This window comes from Garra rufa, chromosome 8 (genome assembly GCF_049309525.1).
Source record: "Garra rufa chromosome 8, GarRuf1.0, whole genome shotgun sequence".
NCBI lineage: Eukaryota > Metazoa > Chordata > Actinopteri > Cypriniformes > Cyprinidae > Garra > Garra rufa.
Genome location: NC_133368.1, coordinates 20,369,166 through 20,392,632, shown reverse-complemented (window position 1 = coordinate 20,392,632; position 23,467 = coordinate 20,369,166).

Genomic DNA, 23,467 nt, shown 5'->3' with positions numbered 1-23,467 from the left:
CCAGTCTTAAGTAGCACAGGTATATTTGTAGCAATAGCCAAAAATACATTGTATGGGTCAAAATTATTTTATGCCAAAAATCAATAGCATATTATGTAAAGATCATGTTCCATGAAGATATTTTGTAAATTTTCTACCATAAATATATAAAAAACTTGATTTTTGATTAGTAATATGCATTGCTAAGAGCTTCATTTGGACCACTTTTAAGGCGATTTTCTCAATATTTAGATTTTTTTTGCACCCTCAGATTCCAGGTTTTCAAATAGAAGTAAGAATCTCAAATTTACACTTATGACTGGTTTTGTGGTCCAGGGTCACATATATATATCAACGATTTTGATGACATCACCCTGCATTCAGTTTCTCATCAAACGTTCTGTCCAATAAAATGCTCTCTAGAATCAGAAGCATCCCACCCCCTAAATAGATGCTGCAGCTGAAATTGGTCACTTGTTCACAGAATTAACATTTTCTGTATGATGAATGGCACGTAGTGCACTATATAGGGGATAGGGAATGATTCAGATTCAGTGTAAATATGCTTTCCATTGGGGCGGAAGAAGTCTGCTCCGGTCCAGAGATGCGATTTGTACTAAGGAGATCATACGTGTGAATCGTGGCAGACCACAAAACGTATAAGACCCATTTGAATTCTACACAGAATGGTATATTTTATAGCGATATGGATGAGATTGTGGCTGTCATAAGCTGTCAAATGTGGCTTTACTGAGCTCAATGGCTCTAGCACAAGCTGCTATATAAGCAATAAGCTATTGTATATTTAAAAAACAGGGAGGGACTGCTTGATATTACTGCTGGAAGTAGGGGTGCTCCATCACCCCCTGGCATGTAGTCCAAGAAAAAATCTGAGCCTGGAGGGTGTTAAAAATAAACAAATAAAAATTTTGTAACAAAAATAATTTAATTAATTTGTATGTTCATTAAAATTAATTGAAAAAAGCAGCCTGAGGCCTCGATCACAACTAACACGTTTTTTTAGGTCTGAAAACGCAAGGCGCACCGCACTGCCTTTTTTGGTGACTTTTAAAAAAAGAGCAGTGTGCTGCGTTTTTTTATGTTGCTAGGCAATGACCAAAACAGCTGTCCTGTCAGTCAAATCAAAGGATTATAGCGCGGGTGCTCTAAAATCTTTGTTTTTTCCTGTTAAGTAAACTGTCTTATTAGCAGAAACCTTAAAAAAAATACAGCTCCGGGTAACCCGCGACAGACACCAAAAGTTTCTCCTCCGTTATTGCAGTCTTCGGACTTTTCTAAGCAACTGTAAACTTTTGTCACCACAGCAGAAGGCCTGCCTCTCCATTCATTCGATTGGACAATGGGAAAAAACATGAATGACGTCGGGCGTTTTTCCGCTCAGAGTTGCTTTTTTTCAACTTCAGGCTCTCAGAGCGCTTCTGCAAAAACATGTTCTTTCCTATTCTTGGAAAAAATTAATGTTTAAGGTCGTTTCAATATTATTCTTAAGTTGTATGATGAGCCGTAATGTTTACTTTAGCCAAATTTTGCAGAATTTAGCCACGTTTAGCTGAAAAACTCGCTAACTAGCACATTATTAAGAAAGGGCATTTGTAAAGATGTATAAAAAACCCTTATATGCACTTCTGCTGAGGGTGAAGCTGCATCACGAATGATTCGCACGAACAAAGATGCATATGTAGATCGGGATCGGCGCTTTCCTTTCAAAAATGAAAGTAATGTAAATTCTCTGCGTCTTCAGCAGCTCAGATGTCGGGAGTAAATGACGACTGCTATGTTCATTATTACATCCAACAATAGAACACCACAATCGCTCAATCAGAGACAATCTTGTCTTCCCCTGCACCTGAGTCGACACAATGGCGTTCAGATTCGGACTGTTTCAGCTCGGGCGGGTCTAAGGTAAGGCACTCATGTCAATCAGCTATCGTGGGAGCGGCCTCTGTTGGTGTGTCGTCACACCGACAAGAAGCTGAAAATTACCTGATCTTAAAAAGGGGATATTACTTTTAAAGATTAAAAAATTCAATTTAATTCAATTGGTGGATTTATATTATTGTAGGCTGGTTGTGTACACAAACTGCCAACACACATTAATGTTTAAACAACATGTAAAAGTGAGTTTTGCATCCGATGACCCCCTTAAACGAAGAAATTAAACTAAAGAATACCACAAGACTTTTTGATTGATTTGATTAATGAAACTTTATCTTGCCCCACTTGCCTAAAAAGATGTTTATGGTTAGGTTGCTTTTAGCCTTAACCTGCACACCAGGTTTATTTTTGGTTACTGTTTTTTCATTCTTTATTGGTTTTGCCTTAATAACTATGAAGACATAATGACCCTGAGCTTAGAAAAAGCGGACAGAAAACAGCACACCGTGACGCTGAACCTCTATCCAGCTGATACCAAAACTAGCTACCTGATTTGTTTTCATCCGCAGTCATTAATCTACCTGACAGCGGACCAGCTCTCATACTTCTCTCGTCTATCACAACGGATTTGTGTGGTAAATTGTCATTATTTTCCCATGTTTTTTTAGTTAAAGATGAATGAGATAAAGACATAAAGTGCTCTTCATGCAAGTGCGTAAGTCAGTTCCATCAATGAAAGTGTCTCTCCTACGCTGTACTTCATTAGAGCCCATCCAGCACATGCTCTACTCCTACTCCCAAGCTCTAACAGGTTGGAAACTCATTTGCATTCACTCCTAATGAGACTCTGGTGGTGATATGGTATCAGATTTATTTTTTTCAAAAGCCAGAGAAAATCCCAATAATGCTTGATGCCACTGCAGGTAGGCTACAACACAGACTGATGAAATATGGAAATGTGACTTGTTTGTTCAGTCAGGTCTGCAGTCGCAGCTGACATTTTCACACATAAAGCCAGTGTAAGCTTATTAATCTCCTGAACGATTCCATATGTGAAATCACAGAAGCGGTAGAGAGGAAAAAATCCCCTCTGAATTACGCAAGACTGCTGCCTAATGAATGCGAAACTAATAGCTGCAAGACAGAAGCGTCTTATTCACGGACATTGACAACAAATGTACCTTTTGTACTGCATGCTTAAAAATAAGGTTCTTCAGCATCAATGATTTCATGAAGAACCTTTAACATTCATGAAACCTTTTCACTGCACAAAAGATTCAATGGAAAAGGTCTCTATAGATTACACTAAGAAAAAATATTCTTTTAAAGGGATAGTTCACCCCCCCCAAAAAATTCTTTCATCATTTACTTTTATGTTGTTCCATGAGTTTCTTTCTTCTGTTAAACACAAAAGAAGAATGTATCACTGTGATTTATCTTCTTAATGCTTCTTATATGGCCCATGGCCCATTGCCAAATATATACCAAAAAAATCACGTAACTAATATGTTTCACGGATACTACAAATCAAAGTAGGCTAATCTTTCTTTCGATCAAAAAATAAATAAAAGACATTCTGCATTTTTGAAGTGAGAAAGGAAAATAAATTTTAATTTTAATAAAAGCTTCTTTCTTTCTTTCTTTCTTTCTTTCTTTCTTTCTTTCTTTCTTTCTTTCTTTCTTTCTTTCTTTCTTTCTTTCTTTCTTTCTTTCTTGTGTTAACTACATTGCAAACTTGACAACATCTTCATTAGACCTCATATCAAGTATGTAATTACAGAAGAAGTGAAGAGCCTTTTGAAAGATCAATCTTGGCGCCGTAATTGTCTTGTCATCTTATTCAGATGGGAGGTCCGTGTGAGAGGAGAGAGAAATTGCATTGTCAGCTACACTTTGTCATTTTCTCATCTGGTAATAATAGAGTCACTCAAAGACATTAATGCACTTGTTCGCTTTTAGATTTTTTAGAAAGATTGAGCACAAGGTTTCAGTCTTGTTGTAATAGGCCTACTTGAAGTATTTGAATCTGAACAGCAGATGGCGGTGTGTGACTTTAGCTTGAACGGCTGTTGGCTTTCGCGGTACTTTTCCACACTGGAACAGCGCTTGAAGGACGGTATGTGTACACATTCAAACACACACATAAAAGTTGAAAATGTAAAATATTCCTCCTACAATATCACTAATTATCCTTAACCTTAAAAAAACACATTTTGAGTTATTTTTTTAAAAGCTTCCATCTGTCTGAACAGCAGTAATCCTATTTCAAGCACAGTAAAAATGGCTTTACAGGTTACATGACCTTTATTTGGCTGGGATACAGCTTTTAAACTTAAATTCTGTCTGATGGTGAGGTGTTAGAGGTGCACACTGAGTTTTTGTACAGTCGCCTACAGCAGGGTTTAACACAAAAATGCAGCCCCAGCACTGGCAATATCACATGAGCCCTGGATTTCAGAAGTCAGCTGCCTAAAAGATCTCTCCACTTTTCTAGGTACAGACAGAGACTTTCTCCTGTTCGCTAGGGCTACATCTGCTGTTTAGCGAGGAGATTGAAATTTAAAATCATGATATTACATTTCAATATTCATTCATGGGCTAGATTTAGATGGTTAGCGTCGACCAGTCAGCCTGTGCTGATAAATAAACTATTATAGAGACAAAAGAATCCATTGATGGCCATGTATTAGGACAAAAAATGTGAGCAATATTATATGAATTACAAATATTTTATTAACCACCTTATTGTACAATGTGGCTGTAGGCCTACCCTGCTGAAAAAAACAGCTAAAACCAGCCTAGGCTGGTTGGCTGGTCTTAGCTTGTTTAAACTGGAAGTAGCTGGTTTTAGCTGGTCTCCCAGCCTGGCCAGGCTGGTCAGGCTGGTTTTAGCTTGTGGTTTCCCAGCTTGACCAGCTAAGACCAGCCTGACCAGGCTGGAAAATTGGCCAAAACCCCTCTAAAACCAGCCTGCTGACCAGCTAAAACCAGGCTGGTTGACCAGCTAAAACCAGCCAACCAGCCTAGGCTGGTTTTAGCTGTTTTTTTTTCACCAGGGTATATGGGCGAGACTTCCGGTTTATTAGCCGCTATAGGGAAATAATGAGAAGAATAACAACGTGCAGTAAACTGTTTGCATTACAAACCAGTGTGTTCATAATTAAGATACATTACAATAACATGGTAAGACACAACAATTTGTAATATCAAGCAGCGGAAACGCAATCCAGGCTCATGAAAATATGTGCCTCTATATACATTTCTGCAACTCCGTAATTACATACCTTACTGCACATTTTGCGGCAGTTTCAAATGTCCAAAAAGTGGCGCTAAAACATACATTCAATATGTAATCATGGCACTATGTTTTTATTATGCTGCTTGAGGTACATATTGCAGCTGTTCAGAATTCAAATCCGGGGAGTGTCGCTAAAATTAAATGCTCTGTCGTGTTAATAATATCCCCTACACTGTAAAAGGTTTTTACCAGATTTAACTTAAAAACCTAAGTTCAGCAACTGCCTTAAGTTTTTTAATTTAAAATCAGCTTTAAAAAAGTCATTTGAACTTATTGCAATAAAGATTAGTTGATTTAACTTGTGAGTTTAAATGACTTAAGTTGATTTAACTTAACATTTTAAGGCAGCTGCTAAACTTAAGTTTTTAAGTTGAAACTGGTGAAAACTTATTACAGTGTACAACCAAACTACTTGAATTAGAAAATTCATGCATATAAAGCTGTGACGACAATGTTCAAAAGTATCAGTTTTCATGAGGAATGATAAAATTGTTTTGAAATCAAAATGTAATATTCTGCAAGTAATTTTGTTAAAATCTTGATTTATCAATCAAAACTCTGTACCTGTAAATCATACTTTGTGTGCAAAGGAATACAATTATCTGAGTTTTAGTGCCTCTAGTGTTCATTTCAACTGGAAACTGCAGTCACAATTTAAGTTCAGTAAATTTAAATTATGTTTATTGTACTTGTTTTATAAAGTCCTGTCAACTTCTTTCTTAGGACAACTTCACAATTTAAGTTAACAAAACTTTTTAAACATTTAAAACATTTTAAGGCAGAACGAAGATTTACTTTTTGAAGTTGAAACAACAACAAAAATGTTTACAGTTTTGTAGAAATGTATATATAGGCATGTAATTCCATTGAGCCTATGTTGCAAAAACAAGCTGTTTTGTACAGCTAAAAATAGCTGGAAGCGGATGAGACCGAAAGCCAGACCCATTAAATTTACAAATAGCCTTATCGCTCTTATTGCAAAAATAAGTCATATAGCCCGAATATCTCTTTTACCAGTGCGATACTGGTATTTTACATATCTCAGATCGGTATAGTTGCTATTGGAGAAACATGACATCAGCCAGTCTTTATATATTCCATGTTTTATGTATACGCTGTAAAATTTGAACATGCAAGGTTTTTTGAACATGCAACTTGCTTTTATTGTAATTTTTTTTTTTAAATGTATAGTTCATACAGATATGTTTTCTTGCTGACGCACCCCCAACTGGGAAACTCTGGCCTTAAAGAAAGTTTCTCATTAATAATTATGACTTTGTGGTGGCATTCATGTGCATTTAACTCATAAATATGCTCTTTCTGTCACTTGAACCAGAGGAAAGACGTATTGCATACTTATACTGTAAAAGGCAGCGTCAGCCAAGCAACTGTCATTGAGACATTGAGATGAATGGGAGATGAATTCTAAGTGATATCTTTCTTCATGCATTTGTTAGACCTCCTTTGTCTCAAACTCTATAAATCATGTTTTTGTTGAGAACTGAGTGTTTTTTGGCGTTTGTGCATTTTTAACAAGTAGAAGACAGTCAAGTTTTAGACCTTGTGTTTATTTATTCCACACTTCCAAAAATGCATTCGCAGTGAATGGCTCCTTATATGCATTTAGATGTGCTGGAGGTCGAGGAAAATAGTCCATGGACTTTCAATTGCACTATTGACAGATATACAAAAGGTTCACTCATTTTAAGTGATTCAGTAAGCTGTATCCTTAGGGAGGAAAAAACACCAGTGAAATCTCTTATATCTCTATTGTACCAGCAGCAAGATTAAATAGAGAACAAGTGGAACAAATGATTTGCGTAAATCTGCCTCTCATACTTTTCTCCTGAGAAAAAGACTTTAAAGTTAGAGAGAAAATCAATATTGTCTCACACTGTGCTCAGATTTGCCAAGATACTTAGACTGCTATCAAAAGCCACAACATTTCTCATCAGATTCCTCTGATGCGTAATCAGCTCCATGGTCTCACCGTATGTCAACATTTGAGTCTATTTTTATTCCTCCAAAGACATTTTAGCAGAAACATCTCAGACAAAGTCGATACTTTAAAAAAACATAATTGGGATTGTATTAATCCTCCTGAGCTACATAAAAGCAAAGTCTAAAAAATACAATTTTCCTTTGGGTGGTTCAAAATTAGTAAGAGCTGAAGATTCCCAGGATGAGAACTATGCTGTTGTTCATAAAACATTTTCATTACTGCTGTTTGATGAAAGCTAAAGATGGATGATGAATTTACCACATTGTTAGATGAAAGTTTTTCATATCCTTTAATGTCTTTGTATTTATACAGATATTAAAAACTCCAGATATCTGTTTTCATAGTTATCTCTTTTGTTCTTTTTTACTGTCATTAGCCTAAACAGAATATTTTTCAGCCACGTCAACTTTTCAGCAAGATGGATCTGTGTCACTTTGACGGTCTCTGTGTTGAGTGTGAAAATACAACCTAATTAAGCTGTCTGTCACCTTTGCTTGTGCAACTGTTGAGATGGCACGGTGTATAATGTCTCGAGTATTTTTAGGTTTATGTGATCTGTATATGTCTGTGATGTTCTTGCAAGGTTGCCATTAATATGAACAACTCTCCAGGGTCTCATTTTTAAATGTTATACTGCTGTGTAAGTCATTAAATGACTTGGCTGTTGGCACGCATAATTCCCCCATTAATGGTGTTTGGTTGTATATTTCTCCAGTAGGATAACAGCAGACATGCAGCCGTGTGTTCATCAGTGACTCTGCAGCAATAATTTGCCATTTTCTTCTTCCGCTGTCTAACTTTATCTTCATCACGCTCCAGAAAGGGTAAAAGGACGTGGGAAACATCCACAAAGAAAAATGGAGCAGCTTATGTTTGCAAAATTCATTTAAATCAAAGCCGGATGCAAGAGCTGTTCTGAGCCTAGACTTTCAGCTCCTGTTTTCAAGTTTGTTGTTGGTATACTGCTTAGTGAGTATAACAATGATTCACCTGTTTTAACTAAATAGAAAATAGATTACCTTTATCCTTTACCTTAATCATTTTACAGTATCAATTATTTTCTTATCTACCTTGCATTCAGCTAATTGCTATTTAAGCATATGCTGTTAATTAATCCAATGAAAATGACAGTATACTGATTGCACTGGCAGTCTTCTTGGAGTAACCTGGGGTTAAATGAGTGCGAAGGGCACTGTGGTGATGGAAAAGGATTGTGATCTCATTAACTTCAGTCCTGGGTTCACACCAATTTGGAACTGAACTTATAACCTCTTTGTTGGAGCCCAGAACCCAGAACAATTAGCAACATCATTAGACCATGTCAGTCTTTCAGGTAGCACTTTTCTCCTTTCGGCATTAGCAGTCACAGTCAGGAGACAGCTCTGGGACTCGTTTATATCACTACCCACCAAACAAAGACACGTCCAAAAGACGTCATTTTGACGTCTTTGTCGTACGTTCAGAAGACGTCTACTGAGACGCCAGAATGAAAGTTTTTGCCACGTCTGCTTTAGACGTCTTTTAAGTGAGCAGGAATGACATCCAAGTGACATAAACATTAAATGTTCAGAAGACGTCTACCAAGTAGCCAGAATGAAAGGTTTTGCGACGTCTGTTTTAGACGTCTTTTAAGTGTGCAGTAATAACGTCCAAGTGACATAAACATTGAACGTTCAGAAGACGTCTACCGAGTAGCCAGAATGAAAGGTTTTGCGACCTATGTTTTAGACGTCTTTTAAGTGTGCAGTAATAACGTCCAAGTGACATAAACATTGAACGTTCAGAAGACGTCTACCGAGTAGCCAGAATGAAAGGTTTTGCGACCTATGTTTTAGACGTCTTTTAAGTGTGCAGTAATAACGTCCAAGTGACATAAACATTGAACGTTCAGAAGACGTCTACCGAGTAGCCAGAATGAAAGGTTTTGCGACCTATGTTTTAGACGTCTTTTAAGTGTGCAGTAATAACGTCCAAGTGACATAAACATTGAACGTTCAGAAGACGTCTACCGAGTAGCCAGAATGAAAGTTTTTTTCGACGTCCGTTTTAAACGTCTTTTAAGTGTGCAGTAATAACGTCCAAAAGACATAAAAAGTGAACATTCATAAGACGTCTTTTTAAACATGTTTTTATTGCTGACAAGCCACATCATTAGTTTACAATGACAAGAGATTACTTAATGTTTAATGAGTTTTTCAGCAAAATATTAACATTTTGTACTGTAGTCTCCACTTACAGTGCTGTCCATGATGGTGAGTAAGGTGAGTGCTGAGCTGTTCCTCCTGATGTCCTAGATCATCTTCACTGTTTTGAGCGTGTTCAGCTCCAGGTTGTGACTCCACCAGACAATACAGCTAGCTTCTTAAACTTGTGCTGTTAAGCCTACTTTCTTTTTGTGAATAAGGCTTAGTGTGATGTCATCTGTCAACTTGACAGAGGGGTCAAATGTGCATTAAAGGTAGAAGAGCACAACACACATATGTGTCCTGGTTGAGAATTATTACTAAAAGTTTATATATCCTTAAGACATCCAAGAGAGTCCTAGTGAACGTTCAGATATTGAACCAGTTTTGTACATCCATAAGACATCCAAGAGGGTCCCCGTTAGAGGTTGAGATATTGGACTAGAGTTGAATGCCAACAGACGTACAAAAATGTCCCCGTTAGACGTTAGATACTGAACCAGATTTGCACGTCTACAGACGTACAAAAAATGTCAGCGTTAGACGTTAGATAGTGAACCAGATTTGCACGTCCACAGACGTACAAAAAATGTCCCCGTTAGACGTTAAATACTGAACCAGATTTGCACGTCAACAGATGTACAAAAAATGTCCCCGTTAGACGTTAGATACTGAACCAGATTTGCACGTCTACAGACGTACAAAAAATGCCAGCGTTAGACATTAGATACTGAACCAGATTTGCACGTCCACAGATGTACAAAATTGTCCCCGTTAGACGTTAGATACTGAACCAGATTTGCACGTCCACAGATGTACAAAAAATGTCGAAGTTGGACGTTAGATACTGAACCAGATTTGCACGTCTACAGACGTACAAAAACTGTCAGCGTTAGACGTTAGATACTGAACCAGATTTGCACGTCAACAGACGTACAAAAAATGTCCCCGTTAGACGTTAGATAGTGAACCAGATTTGCACGTCCACAGACGTACAAAAAAATGTCCCCGTTAGACGTTAAATACTGAACCAGATTTGCACGTCAACAGATGTACAAAAAATGTCCCCGTTAGACGTTAGATACTGAACCAGATTTGCACGTCTACAGACGTACAAAAAATGTCAGCGTTAGACATTAGATACTGAACCAGATTTGCACGTCAACAGATGTACAAAAATGTCCCCGTTAGACGTTAGATACTGAACCAGATTTGCACGTCCACAGATGTACAAAAAATGTCGAAGTTGGACGTTAGATACTGAACCAGATTTGCACGTCTACAGACGTACAAAAACTGTCAGCGTTAGACGTTAGATACTGAACCAGATTTGCACGTCAACAGACGTACAAAAAATGTCCCCGTTAGACGTTAGATACTGAACCAGATTTGCACGTCTACAGATGTACAAAAAATGTCCCCGTTAGACGTTAGATACTGAACCAGATTTGCACGTCCACAGACGTACAAAAAATGTCAGCGTTAGACATTAGATACTGAACCAGATTTGCACGTCCACAGACGTACAAAAAATGTCAGCGTTAGACGTTAGATACTGAACCAGATTTGCACGTCCACAGATGTACAAAAATGTCCCCGTTAGACGTTAGATACTGAACCAGATTTGCACGTCCACAGATGTACAAAAAATGTCAGCATTAGACGTTAGATACTGAACCAGATTTGCACGTCAACAGACGTACAAAAAATGTCCCCGTTAGACGTTAGATACTGAACCAGATTTGCACGTCCACAGATGTACAAAAAATGTCCCAGTTAGACGTTTAGATACTGAACCAGATTTGCACATCCAGTAGACTTCTAAAAGTGGTTCTGCACCGACAGACGTTATACAGACATTATTTGAACGTCTCTCTGATGTCACGTGTTTGCTGGGTAAGCAAAACCTTTCTGGTATGAGATTTCCTAAATGTATGGCTACTTGATGTGTATCCTATTGTCAGAGTCATGTCTGTGTATTGTCCTGTTCTGTCATGTTTTCCAAGTGTTTTTCCCCCCATGTTTCTAGCTTATATGGTTTAGTCCTTGTCTCCCCCTTTTGGTTATGTTTAGTTAGTTCAGTCTTGCCCATATTTGTATTTCCCCCTTGTTATCTTGTTATCTTGTTAGTGACCACGCCCCCATTTCAGTGTATTTAAGAGTCTGTGTGTGCACTCCCCATTTGTCTGTCAATGCTTACTGTTACCTCTGTTTGCTTGTGTTCATGTTTCATCTTATACTTCCGGTTGTTGTTTGTTTGCATTAGTTACAGTGTTTTATTTAATAAACCTTTTACGTTTTCATTTACTCCGGTTCTCCTCATCATTCTACTCCTCAACCCCACCTGGATCGTGACACCTATAAATGTACAGAACACATGAAGAAAAAAATGAAAATATATTTAGGTTTTGTAATTAGTAATTTGTCTCCATCTAAAATCATACTGATTGTTTCACAGGCAACACAAAAGGTGGAATACACAAATCTTATGGATACATAGTGTACTTGCTACAAATTTCTGTAATAAAACTCTGAATATGTTTCAGAGATTTGATATCTCTAAGCTGGCAAGCAAAGTTCAGACACAATAATTGCCAATTAGTAGTGTATGTGAGCAACAGAAGAGGTGTGACAATTAACACTGTGACATGTGAAATCTCAAAACCCTGTGAAGGAACAGAGGTAAAAAGGCAACGCTAAAATTGTAGGTGCATCAGTTACAAAATAACACGTGAATTTAAATTTAAATTAAAGCGTGTGCTAAATGAATAAATTAAGTGACAAGGGGGGGGAAATCAGGTAACAAGTTGAAGCTCACATACATAAACAAAACACCCACCTCACAGTATAGAGTTTTTGTTCCACGTAAGTACATGCCTAATGTTTTCATACACTTCCAAATTCACTGAATAAGCTGTTTTGTGATCCTAAACTCATTTGAACATCAAACTGTCGTTGTCAACTTCATGGAGTTGGGGAATTTGGGGCAGGGCTGCCATTCGGCAAATTGTTTATATTTCAATCCAAAGCACAAAACCACATCACCCAATATGGTGTGATGTTATGTTTGAGGAATGCTGTCAGTTCGCATCTGTTGCCAACCGCTAAACCTGCTGGGGGATCCGCAGTGGCACATGCAGCTTTCTCACAGGAATAATTTGGTTTGAGGATTGTTGTCCATTGTAAATGAATATTTAGGAAGATGAAGTCATTTTATTGAAGGGACATGTGATGCAAACATCGATCCTTTATGAGTTTCTAGGATGAGCATGAATAGCCTTTTTCTTCCAAAAAGGTCAATATTGCACTGCATTTCAAGACTTTGATGTAGGTATAACCTTGTGTGAAGATCTTGGAGAAACAAAATGATTGTCATGATTGAGTTTTTGTATGAATAATTCATAAAACAACAATCAAAAATCTGTAATTTCATTCATGTATGCACATTTCAACCTTGGTGCACCACATATTCTTTTAGGTGTCATTTAGAACCAGTGCTACACCATGACATTTCTCATTTTCACCACATGAGAGAAAGTCATGTTTGCTAAATCATAATTATGTTATAAAAAGTCTAAATTGTGAGATACTTAGTCATAATTAATAGATTAAAATCATCATTCTAGGTCATAATTATGAGATAAAGTTGAGAGATATAAACAGTAAATGTCTTCCCCCTGATGGTCGTAGGGGTCGAATTTCGCTGCATGTAAAAGTGTATGTGACAATAAATGTGAATCTAATCTAATCTAATCTAATCTAAATGACATTGTGGCATGAGGTGAAATTATGTAATAAAAAAATCGTGAATCATGACAAACAATTGACAAAAATTATGATTAAGTTGAAATTATATAAAAAGTAATCATTTTATTTGAATTATTTAGGCCTTTTAATGCCATAATTTTAACTTTTTATATAAAAATTATGATTCATCTCATAATTTTCAGTTTTTATGTATTGTCAAAGCATGATATTTGTTTGTTTATTGATTGATTGATTGTGGCAGAAATAGGCTTTCATACATTTCAGTGTGTTCTGAAACAGCAACCAAAAAGAAATCCCACACTAAGCAAAACCAGTTGGAAAAACTCACTGTGTAAATATACAGTTTCATCAGATATCACTTTGTGTGTAGTTAATTTAAAGGGGTTCTATTATGCTCTTTTACAAAGTCTTTATTTTGTTTTGGGGGTGCACTAGACCATGGTCTCATTCTTGGTGGTTCGAAAAACGCATTATTTTCACATTATTTACATTATTACAATAGCTTTCTCCCCAGGTTGGCACAAATGGCTTGATTAGTTCTGGGTTTGATGAAGGTCCGCCTTCCAAAAAACAAAATATTTTGTGATTGGTTAGCAGTCCCACTGCGTTGCAATTGGCGAACACCTTAGACGGTGTTTCAGTACTGCCACGACCCTTTCTAAAGCAGCAAGTTCCGTGTACAACTGTTTTTTAAATATGCATATTTTTCTTACAAAAACACATCTGATCGTTAAAGGAGGTTTTTACTGACCACCGCCTCCCCGGAGCCATATGACACACTTTTTATTATGGATTGCCTTGTTTTGGACTGATGGAGAGAAAAACTTGTCTATGCTGTTTAGTCTATGCTAGGATGTGCCAGGATAATTTTTAATATAACTCTGATTGCATTCGTCTGAAAGGAGGAAGTCATATACACCTAGGATGCATGGAGGGGGAGTAAATAATACGATACAGTAGTGTTGGTCCTATCGTCAGCCTGCGAGATCGCCAATACATGATATTATCATTGTTGTGCTAATTATTTACATGCCTGAAACCAGCTCCAGCATAATGCTAGTTGAAGCTATCTACACTGTATGATGAATAATTCTCTTACCACACGTCTATGGCTCGGCTTCGACGCGACCACCGATGATTGTCACTCTAGTCAATGCTTGTGTTTACATCAGCCATGGCACTGCATGTGTTTCGCCCCTCTATACTGCACACATCAATGGCGCGGCTTCAGCACGGCTACCAGAGCAGTTCATGGACACTTTAGTCAATGCTTGCATTTATACAAGCCTTCCTGCGGCTTGCTGAAGCATCCCAGAAGCAGCTGTCTTGCTACATTGCGAAATTTAGGCAAATCCCCCACCTCGTCCCTCCCCACCTAGCAACGATTAGAATTTCCGTAGGTGGGATTTATTTGAATGATATTCTAATGGACCGCGTTGTAACATCATAGCATCTGGAAAACAAACACTGTTGTCTAAAGGAGCTGTTCGTTGTAGTTCTTGAAAAGGGATTTTTTTTAACTAAATATCTCACTTTGAAGTGGACTTTAAAGGAGAACTCCGGTGTGATTTTGACCTAAAGTGTATTGAATCATGATACCGAGTGTGAACGTACCTTGCATATCTCATCTCGTCTTGTCCACTGCTGTCCGAAATCTGGGGTCAGTTAGCCGATGCTCACAACAGCTTGTCAATGAAAGTCAATCGGGCATCGAAGGAGCCATGTAAATAAATCACTGTTTTACGCCATTTACGAGGCACAAAGTAGCTCCACACTTCATTGGTAGACTTCCAAGGGCCCTGACATTTAAAACGAGACATTGAGAACTCAGAAAAAGCACCGGTAGTTTATTTACAAGTAGATTTATACAGACAGTACCTGCAAGAAGTTTAGCGCCCGCCGCCATCTTAAATGTAGGCACGATAAGTCGAGTGTCGAACACCAAGGAAACTACAACCTGATACGTTGATAAGCTGATAAATTCCTTGGTGCTCGACACTCGACTTATCGTGCCTACATTTAAGATGGCGGCGGGCGCTAAACTTCTTGCAGGTACTGTCTGTATAAATCTACTTGTAAATAAACTACCGGTGCTTTTTCTGAGTTCTCAATGTCTCGTTTTAAATGTCAGGGCCCTTGGAAGTCTACCAATGAAGTGTGGAGCTACTTTGTGCCTCGTAAATGGCGTAAAACAGTGATTTATTTACATGGCTCCTTCGATGCCCGATTGACTTTCATTGACAAGCTGTTGTGAGCATCGGCTAACTGACCCCAGATTTCGGACAGCAGTGGACAAGACGAGATGAGATATGCAAGGTACGTTTACACTCGGTATCATGATTCAATACACTTTAGGTCAAAATCACACCGGAGTTCTCCTTTAAGATCTGTAACTTTGTAGATGTTTTTTTTTTTTATGCCGAAACACACAATGGCTAAAATTCAAAAAGTGAAAAAGCATAATAGGACCCCATTAAATCTTTAATGAGTTATTTGAAATGATTCACAAACTGTACAAATTTTACAAAGTTTCCACAAAGTTTACAGACTCACAACTCGAGTACACAACATGAAAGGAGTCATGTAAATCATGATAAAGAAAGAGAGTCTTGTGAGTCATTTTTCAGTTGTGCCTGATTCAAAATGAACATGGGAACTGTTACTGTGATGTTTATTTTAGGTTTGTGAGTCTTTGTTCAGTCTATTTACTGACTCATATGACGGCCTGTGATTAACAAATTGCTTTATTTTTGTTCCTCATATGAAAGGGGTCAGAACAATGACATACAGGAAACAAGTCATGCGAGTCATTTTTCAGTTGCGTCCAATGTGAAATTAATTTAGGGGCTTTTACTGTGATTTATGTTTTAGGTTTGTGAGATTTAAGTCTATTTACTGAGTCATATGTCAGCATGTAATTAATATTTGTTCAAAATAGCTTGATTTGTTTTTCACATATAAAAGGAGTCAAAACGAAAACATACAGAAAATAAGTCATAAAGAATCTTGTTTGGATTGGCATGAGGGTGAGTAAATGGCATGGTTTTCTTTTTCTTTGTTTCTTTGTTTCTTTCTTTCTTCCTTTCTTTCTTTCTTTCTTTCTTTCTTTCTTTCTTTTTTTGTGAAATAGCCGTTAAATAAGGCATTTTCTTCAGTACCACTTGCTTTAGGTCAAACGCAAAAAAAAAAAATATATATATATATACTTGCATCGAGTCTCTTTAATTGAGGACACTTGGCTCTACTGTAAAAAATCCTGTTGCCTTCGTTGCAGGTCCTCAAGGTCTTCTGAATGCTCTCTCCTCAATCAGTCTTTTATAATAAGCCACTTTTTTGGTTCTGGGTAAATGAAGCAGACAGTTTCACTGACATTTGCACTTTTTCTCTACTGTTCCAACTCAACCCACATAATCAGCATCCCCACCCTCCACCCCCAGACCTGGCTGTCGATCACGTCAGACAGATAGATAAAACAAGAGAGAATAAAGGTGAAGTTAAGGAGAAGTGGATAAAAGGCAGAGAGGAAGTGCTAAAGAAAGACAGAAAGAGAGTTTCTGTTCAGCCTTTTGCAAGTTTCTACAGTAGATTTAGGATTCAGTCATCAGAAACTGAACATAGTTTTAATTAACCTGCTTAATGAAACAACTCTCATTCCTCTCCTGTGGTTAAAGGGGTTATATGAGAAATCTAATCTTCCTTGATCTTTTGAGATAAAAGAACTTCACTCGCTATGAAAACATATTGTAACTTTCAGAAGTCAAAACGTCCTCCACGGCTCTCACAAAAAGTTAACTGAAAGGCGGCAGCTATTTGCACTTAGTACAAATAGAAAGGGCAGGTATTTGCACCTCAGTATTGAGGTACATAATACTAGTACAATAATAACACACTGAGTGTAAATTATCATATTAAAATTATCAAATGGATCCTGCCTCAACTGATCTGAACAGTTTGAGTGGCTCATTTCAGCACAGATTGTTTTGTGATCTTGCAATGCTACACTTAAAGGGGTCATGACATGAGAAACCAAATTTCCCTTGATCTTTTGACATGAAGAGGTCTTTGTATGTCTAATGCATCCTGCCAGTTTCATAATTTAAAATGTCCTCATCATCAATAAAAAAAGCATTTATGTAATAACCCTCAGAAAACGGCTTGTTTGTATTCGAGGTGTAAGGTGACGTTACCCCGGCGCATTCCTGTGCATAAACACTGCCTCCAGTGCTGCCTGGAACTATGTTCGCCGTCAACACCTTAGAACATTAAAAATTAAAATAATATCCATGTCATGACCTATTTAATGACAACAAACCCCATTTCTGTCACAATCTGGCTGAGTGGAGGAGTGGATATGAAGCAGGAGAACCGGATTAAATGAATATAAACAGTTTAAACAAAACACTGAAACTAAATACAAACAAACAAAAACCGGGAGCAAGCAATGAATGCATGTAACAATACATCGACGGACACTGGGGAGTGAGCAGACACAGACTTTATGCACAGAAACATGGGCGTGGTCAAGAACAAGATAACGAGATGACAAGGGGGAATTACAAATATGGGCAAGACTAAACCAAAAGGGGGAGAACAAGGACTAAACCAAAAGAACTAGAAACAGAGGGGAAAAAAACACTTGGGAAACAGAACAGGACAAAACACAGACATAATCCTGACATGGCTCAGGAAGCCATGGCCGAGTAAACAGTCCAGGTGGCCATGGCGGATCTGGGGGCTCAGGAAGCCATGGCCGAGTAAACAGTCCAGGTGGCCATGGCTGGACAGGGGAGTAGCCCCCCCAAAAAAAATTTCTTGGGGATACCTAGGGTATAGTCCACCCAGGAGAGCACGGAGGGGCACGCAGGAGAGAACTCCGGCTCTGGAGGGCGCGCAGGAGAGAGCTCCGGCTCTGGAGGGCGCGCAGGAGAGAGCTCCGGCTCTGGAGGGCGCGCAGGAGAGAGCTCCGGCTCTGGAGGGCGCGCAGGAGAGAGCTCCGGCTCTGGAGGGCGCGCTGGCTCTAGAGGAGCGGGCTCTGGATGGCGCTCTTGAGGAGCGGGCTCTGGAGGACTGGATGACCCCAGCGGAGACTCTGGAGGGCTCTCTGGCGGCGCGGTCACTGGAGGGCTGGGCGGAACCAGCGAAGACTCTGGGAGGCTGGGCGGACTCAGGCGTTGCAGCCTTCTTGCTGGCTGGCGTGGCAGCCATTTTGTGAGCTGACGCTGGCTTAGCGGCTGACGGGCTTGAGCGCGGAGAGAAAGCCTGAGGTACTGGGCTGAGGACCATCGTGGGGCTTAGGAGGACTTGGGGACACGTGGGAGGCAAGGAGGGAATGAGGTCGCTGGAGTGATATGCAGAGGGCTCTGGCTGTTGGTGAGATGGGGTGACTGCATGTTTCCAGATGGGAGGAGGATTACCATCCTCCACCATGACTTGGAACGGGGAATCACATAAATCAAGAACAAAATTTACAAAATCTGCTACGGGACGGTAGCAATCACTAGGAGTAATCAAATTAAACAAACTATCATCCTTGAGTCCCATCTGGAAACATGCGTTAACCATCTTGTCACTCCATCCCACCAGATGGTAAACGCTCAAACTCCTCCACATATTCCTCCAGCGAACTCTCACCTTGCTGGAGGTTCCAGAGTTGGTCCTCAGCCCGGTTCATCTTTTAGTTAGGTCCGTCGATCTGTCACAATCTGGCTGAGTGGATATGAAGCAGGAGAACCGGATTAAATGAATATAAACAGTTTATTTAAACAAAACACTGAAACTAAATACAAACAAACAAAAACCGGGAGCAAGCAATGAACACATGTAACAATACATCAACAGACACTGGGGAGTGAGCAGACACAGACTTTATACACAGAAACATGGGCGTGGTCACAAACAAGATAACGAGATGACGAGGGGGAAATACAAATATGGGCAAGACTAAACCAAAAGGACTAAAGCAAAAGGGGGAGAACAAGGACTAAACCAAAAGAACTAGAAACAGAGGGGAAAAAACACTTGGGAAACAGAACAGAACAGGACAAAACACAGATATAATCCTGACAATGTCATGCTTTTAAGTGCCCTTCAAAAAGAACCAGCCATGGTAAAACAAGAATTAATTAAATATTAGCTATACGTTGCTTGCAAACTTATTTTGTCAGGCTACACAACTAATTTTGAATGTGTGTCATTGGGAAAAAGAGCCATACATTCACAACTACCAGTTGGGGCAAATGGGTTAACTTTGCTAAACAGTTAACCTTGACCTCTTAGTGGAAAATGCTCATAGAAACCGAAAAGTTAACTTCTGACTTTCTGATGTAATACTTTTCACCAAATTCTCATGAGAAAAAAAAAAACTATGCATAAAGGTCCACCTGTAAATATAACCCTCTGTAGGATGTAAACAGATCTGATGAAAACACACAAATTAGATTTATATTTAGAATTTGCCACAAATATTCCAAAACACAAAATAGTTACAAACTACAAGAATATGAACTTTACTAACCATAATGTATGTGGATCACAGGAGGTAAAAGGATTTTACCCCTTTAAATAGATAGTTCATCCAAAAATAAAAAATTCTGTCATTTATTACTCACCCTTGTGACATTCCAAATCAGTAAGACATTCGAGAATGTGGGTCGAAGACTGACAAGGAAGTGAAGAAATTTTCTTTGTGTACAATAAGTATTCTTGTAGCATCCGCTTTATTGATGTCCTTACTACCTTTCTGGGCCCTTGAACATTGCGTTAGTTGCGTTGCTGTCAGAAAGCTCTCAGATTTCATCAAAAATATCTTAATTTGTGTTCTGAAGATGAACGAAGGTCTTAAAGGTTTGGAACGCCATGAAGATGAGTAATCAATGACAGAATTTTCATTTTTGGATGAACTATCCCTTTAACCTAATGGTGGAAGTGGCTCCGTGCTCCTTAAAAAGAAACACTCAATACTTAATTTCACTTCAAGTCATGTAGTGATACAGAAAAGCACTGAAGAAAACTTTGTGATAATAACACAATCCAGAGACGGAGCAACTTGAAATTCTTTGAATTGCAACGTTCATCAGATTCGCATTGAGGTCCAAGTTCTTTTGTATCGCTGATACTCCATTTTCTTTCTGTCATTCCTCACAGTAAAGACTCAGTCATCAACGCTCGGCTTACGTGATGAAATAAAGGTATGCTCCCATGTGTAACAGCCACAACACGAAAAGATCAAAGCAGCGTCTCCAGGGCTCATATGCGGAGGCGCAGAGGAAGGAAGGCTGAGCATTGGGCTGGAACACAATTATCACAAAGGACAACTGACAGCCTCACTGTTGTATGCTTAAGGAACGCTACCAACAACAACAAAAAAAAGTCAAGGTGCACTGGTATTGTATTCGTGGTTTGTATTCACTGTAGGAATGCGGAACAAAGCACCCAAACAGAAGTGTTCACATTTCTGTTAATCAAAAAGAATCCTCCTCCCAGCCATAAAATTTTAACATGACCATCACATGATAATCACCAGACGCTAATTGTATGGACCGCTTTTGCCGAGATCTGCGTCTTACGCATCCAGAGAGAAGAAAACGCTCTCTGTCTCAAAGCACCTAAGAAACAAACCTCCAGTCTTCTGAAATAAAGCTGGCATGGCACATGATGCGTCCAGCGTGACTCACATGGTTTTTCGGACTTCCTGTCCCCCTCTCCCCTGACATTCCAAAACACCCCGTCTCTCAATAGAGATACGTACACTGCAGAGACAATCTTTAAGAAACAATCAGCTTATAAACAGTATCATATGTTTTCATTTATATGCTCGATGTGTTTTATGTGATCGTTGGAGTTTAATCTATGCATTTATATGCCTTTAGCAGTGACAAATGTTTTAGCATGCAAGCAATTTACCATGGGGTAATATGCGATGAAATATCATGATGGATGCAGTTTGTCTGAATGAATGAGAAAATGATTGTGTATACTTTGTTATACTTTCTTTTTTATACTTTAAATAGTTTATTGAAGTTAATAACAAAAATTGCAGAGAAATCCATATCCTAATAAGTTACGTACCAGAAGGAATTACAGGACGAAAAGGGGGTGGCGTGACCCGCCCCTTCAGCAATGCCATTGGATCCCAGCATCGTGGGACGTGCCCTAGCGGCCCGTTTAAAACTTCATGTTCCTAACAGAACTGAGCGAACTCAGCAAGAACTCAGCGAACTCAGAGCTCTCAGCTCTCGCCTCACGCCTTTCGCCTCTTGTGGTTTGAGTGCTTTTCCATCTGCGCTCGACCACTCGACCAAGCACGCGACGGTGCCATCAAAACTCTACAGAACAAACTGAAACTTCGTGACTGCCAGACTCTTCAAAGTCTCGCAACTCTGATACAGAAGAGCTCCGAACGCATCAACCTGCGTAACCAGGCAACCGAAAGATCGGCTCCAGAAAACCACTCCTCCACGTCGAGGGATTTCCCAAACTACGTCATCGACCAGCAACCAACCAGAACTTTCGCTCAGACGAGCCCCCGGAACCCCCGTTCCCGGCACAAACGCAAGTAACAAGATCTCTGTTTACTTCGCTGAAACTGGTGCAAAATACTCCCTAAGTAGTTAAAAGCTAAGTCTCTGCTTTTGTGATTTTCTAAGGTTGAGATCTAAGAACTAGTTAAGATGATAGAACATTTGGGGTTCTCTTCAACTCAGTAATTTCTCATCCCCGGAACTGTATGAGTGTGAGTGTGAATGTGTGTGTGTTTATTTGTGTTTAGTAGATTAGCGTTGTGTCTTAGAGTAGTTCAATAAATCATTGTTTCATTAAAAGAAGTGTCTTGACTTTATGTTCACAAAAGTTCTATCTGTGTTTAGATCAAGCTACCTCAGCTTTAAAATTTCCTAACGTAATATTTTGGTTTATTTGTGATCTGGGCCAGGAACATAAAATAAACCTTTTTGAGTTAATACAGTATGCTGAATTGACCACTTTGCTGGACGAATGGTTAAGAAGTGTAATCTATTAACTCTGAATCAATTTAATCAAGTTCCGAATCTTTCGATTCGATTCCTTATTTGAATCATTATAAATTTGAGCTAATTAATTCCTTACATCACCTTGTTCATTTGAAAATGCCATTTCAAGAATGAAAAAGAGAGTGAGAGTGTATTTAACTTGGAGACTGGAGAAGTTGAGCTAGGTGAAGGTTTCCCTTCTATAAACCGTAGTCAGGGTTGCAAAATATTATTATTTTTTTGACAGGAATGATAACAAGGAGCAGGAACACAGTACGTTCAGTACTATTGTTTACCAACAATTCCAATTGTTTAGCTGAAACAAATTTCTTTCTTTCTCAAGCCCTTGCATGCCATCTGAACTCACCGTTCTTTCTTTGGGTTGATGAATTGATCGCCTGTGACTGAACTGACTGTTCATTGTCTGACTGCATGAACCAAACAGTGACATCTGTATCAGAGGGTTTAGGACAAATAAGTACCATACCCCTTCAATGAATGCTATCATTTTACAGTTTAAATATGTCATTCATTTTTTACATTAGAGTAATAAGAATGATTCTTTTTTTGCTTTATGGTAATGGAAATGTGCTTAATTGAATAACGTTGCGTGAGGTACACTCTGAAAGGTTTCACTTATCTGAGATCTCTCACAATTCTGTGATAATTGAAAGCGGAAAACAGAGACAAATGTTCTCCAGCAAGCGAGGGTCTGTTTTGGTAATGACAGGGGAGGACTTCTAGATGCGTGCCGTGAGAGAAGCACATGCCAGGGATAGCAAACAGCTCTGCCACAGTGGGGTTTCTCTCTGGATACATGCCTGCAGGGATGGTTGAGCTTTTAATATCAAGTTGGCTGAGGAAGCGTGTCATTCCCTCAGAGACAATCTAAAAGCTCTGTCTGAAATCAAGAAAGGCTGAGCAGATGATTCAGACGGAGGGGGCTGATTCAATGTGTTTGTGTGCGTTTCAATGAGAGTGATTGGGAAGGATGTGTGTACTTAAGTAGACGTAAAGTAGACTTTTTGCATTTTAAGCAAGCTTAAATTTTCATTGAAATACAAAAAGATATATTATTTCAAATATTTATACATTATTAACACCATCGTCATTAAAAATACTTTTGATACTTTTATTCAGCAAGGTTGCATTAAACCAGAAAATTATTAAGCAGTATATTAAAAAAAAGCAACCATGATAAGCGCAAAAAGACTTTTTGTATGTATGTTTTGAATTAGTTGTAATGCTGATTCACATAAATATAAAATAAGTTGCTGTATTAATAAAATTGCAGTTTTAATTCCAAATATAGCTGCAAGCAATTACCAGGGTTCAA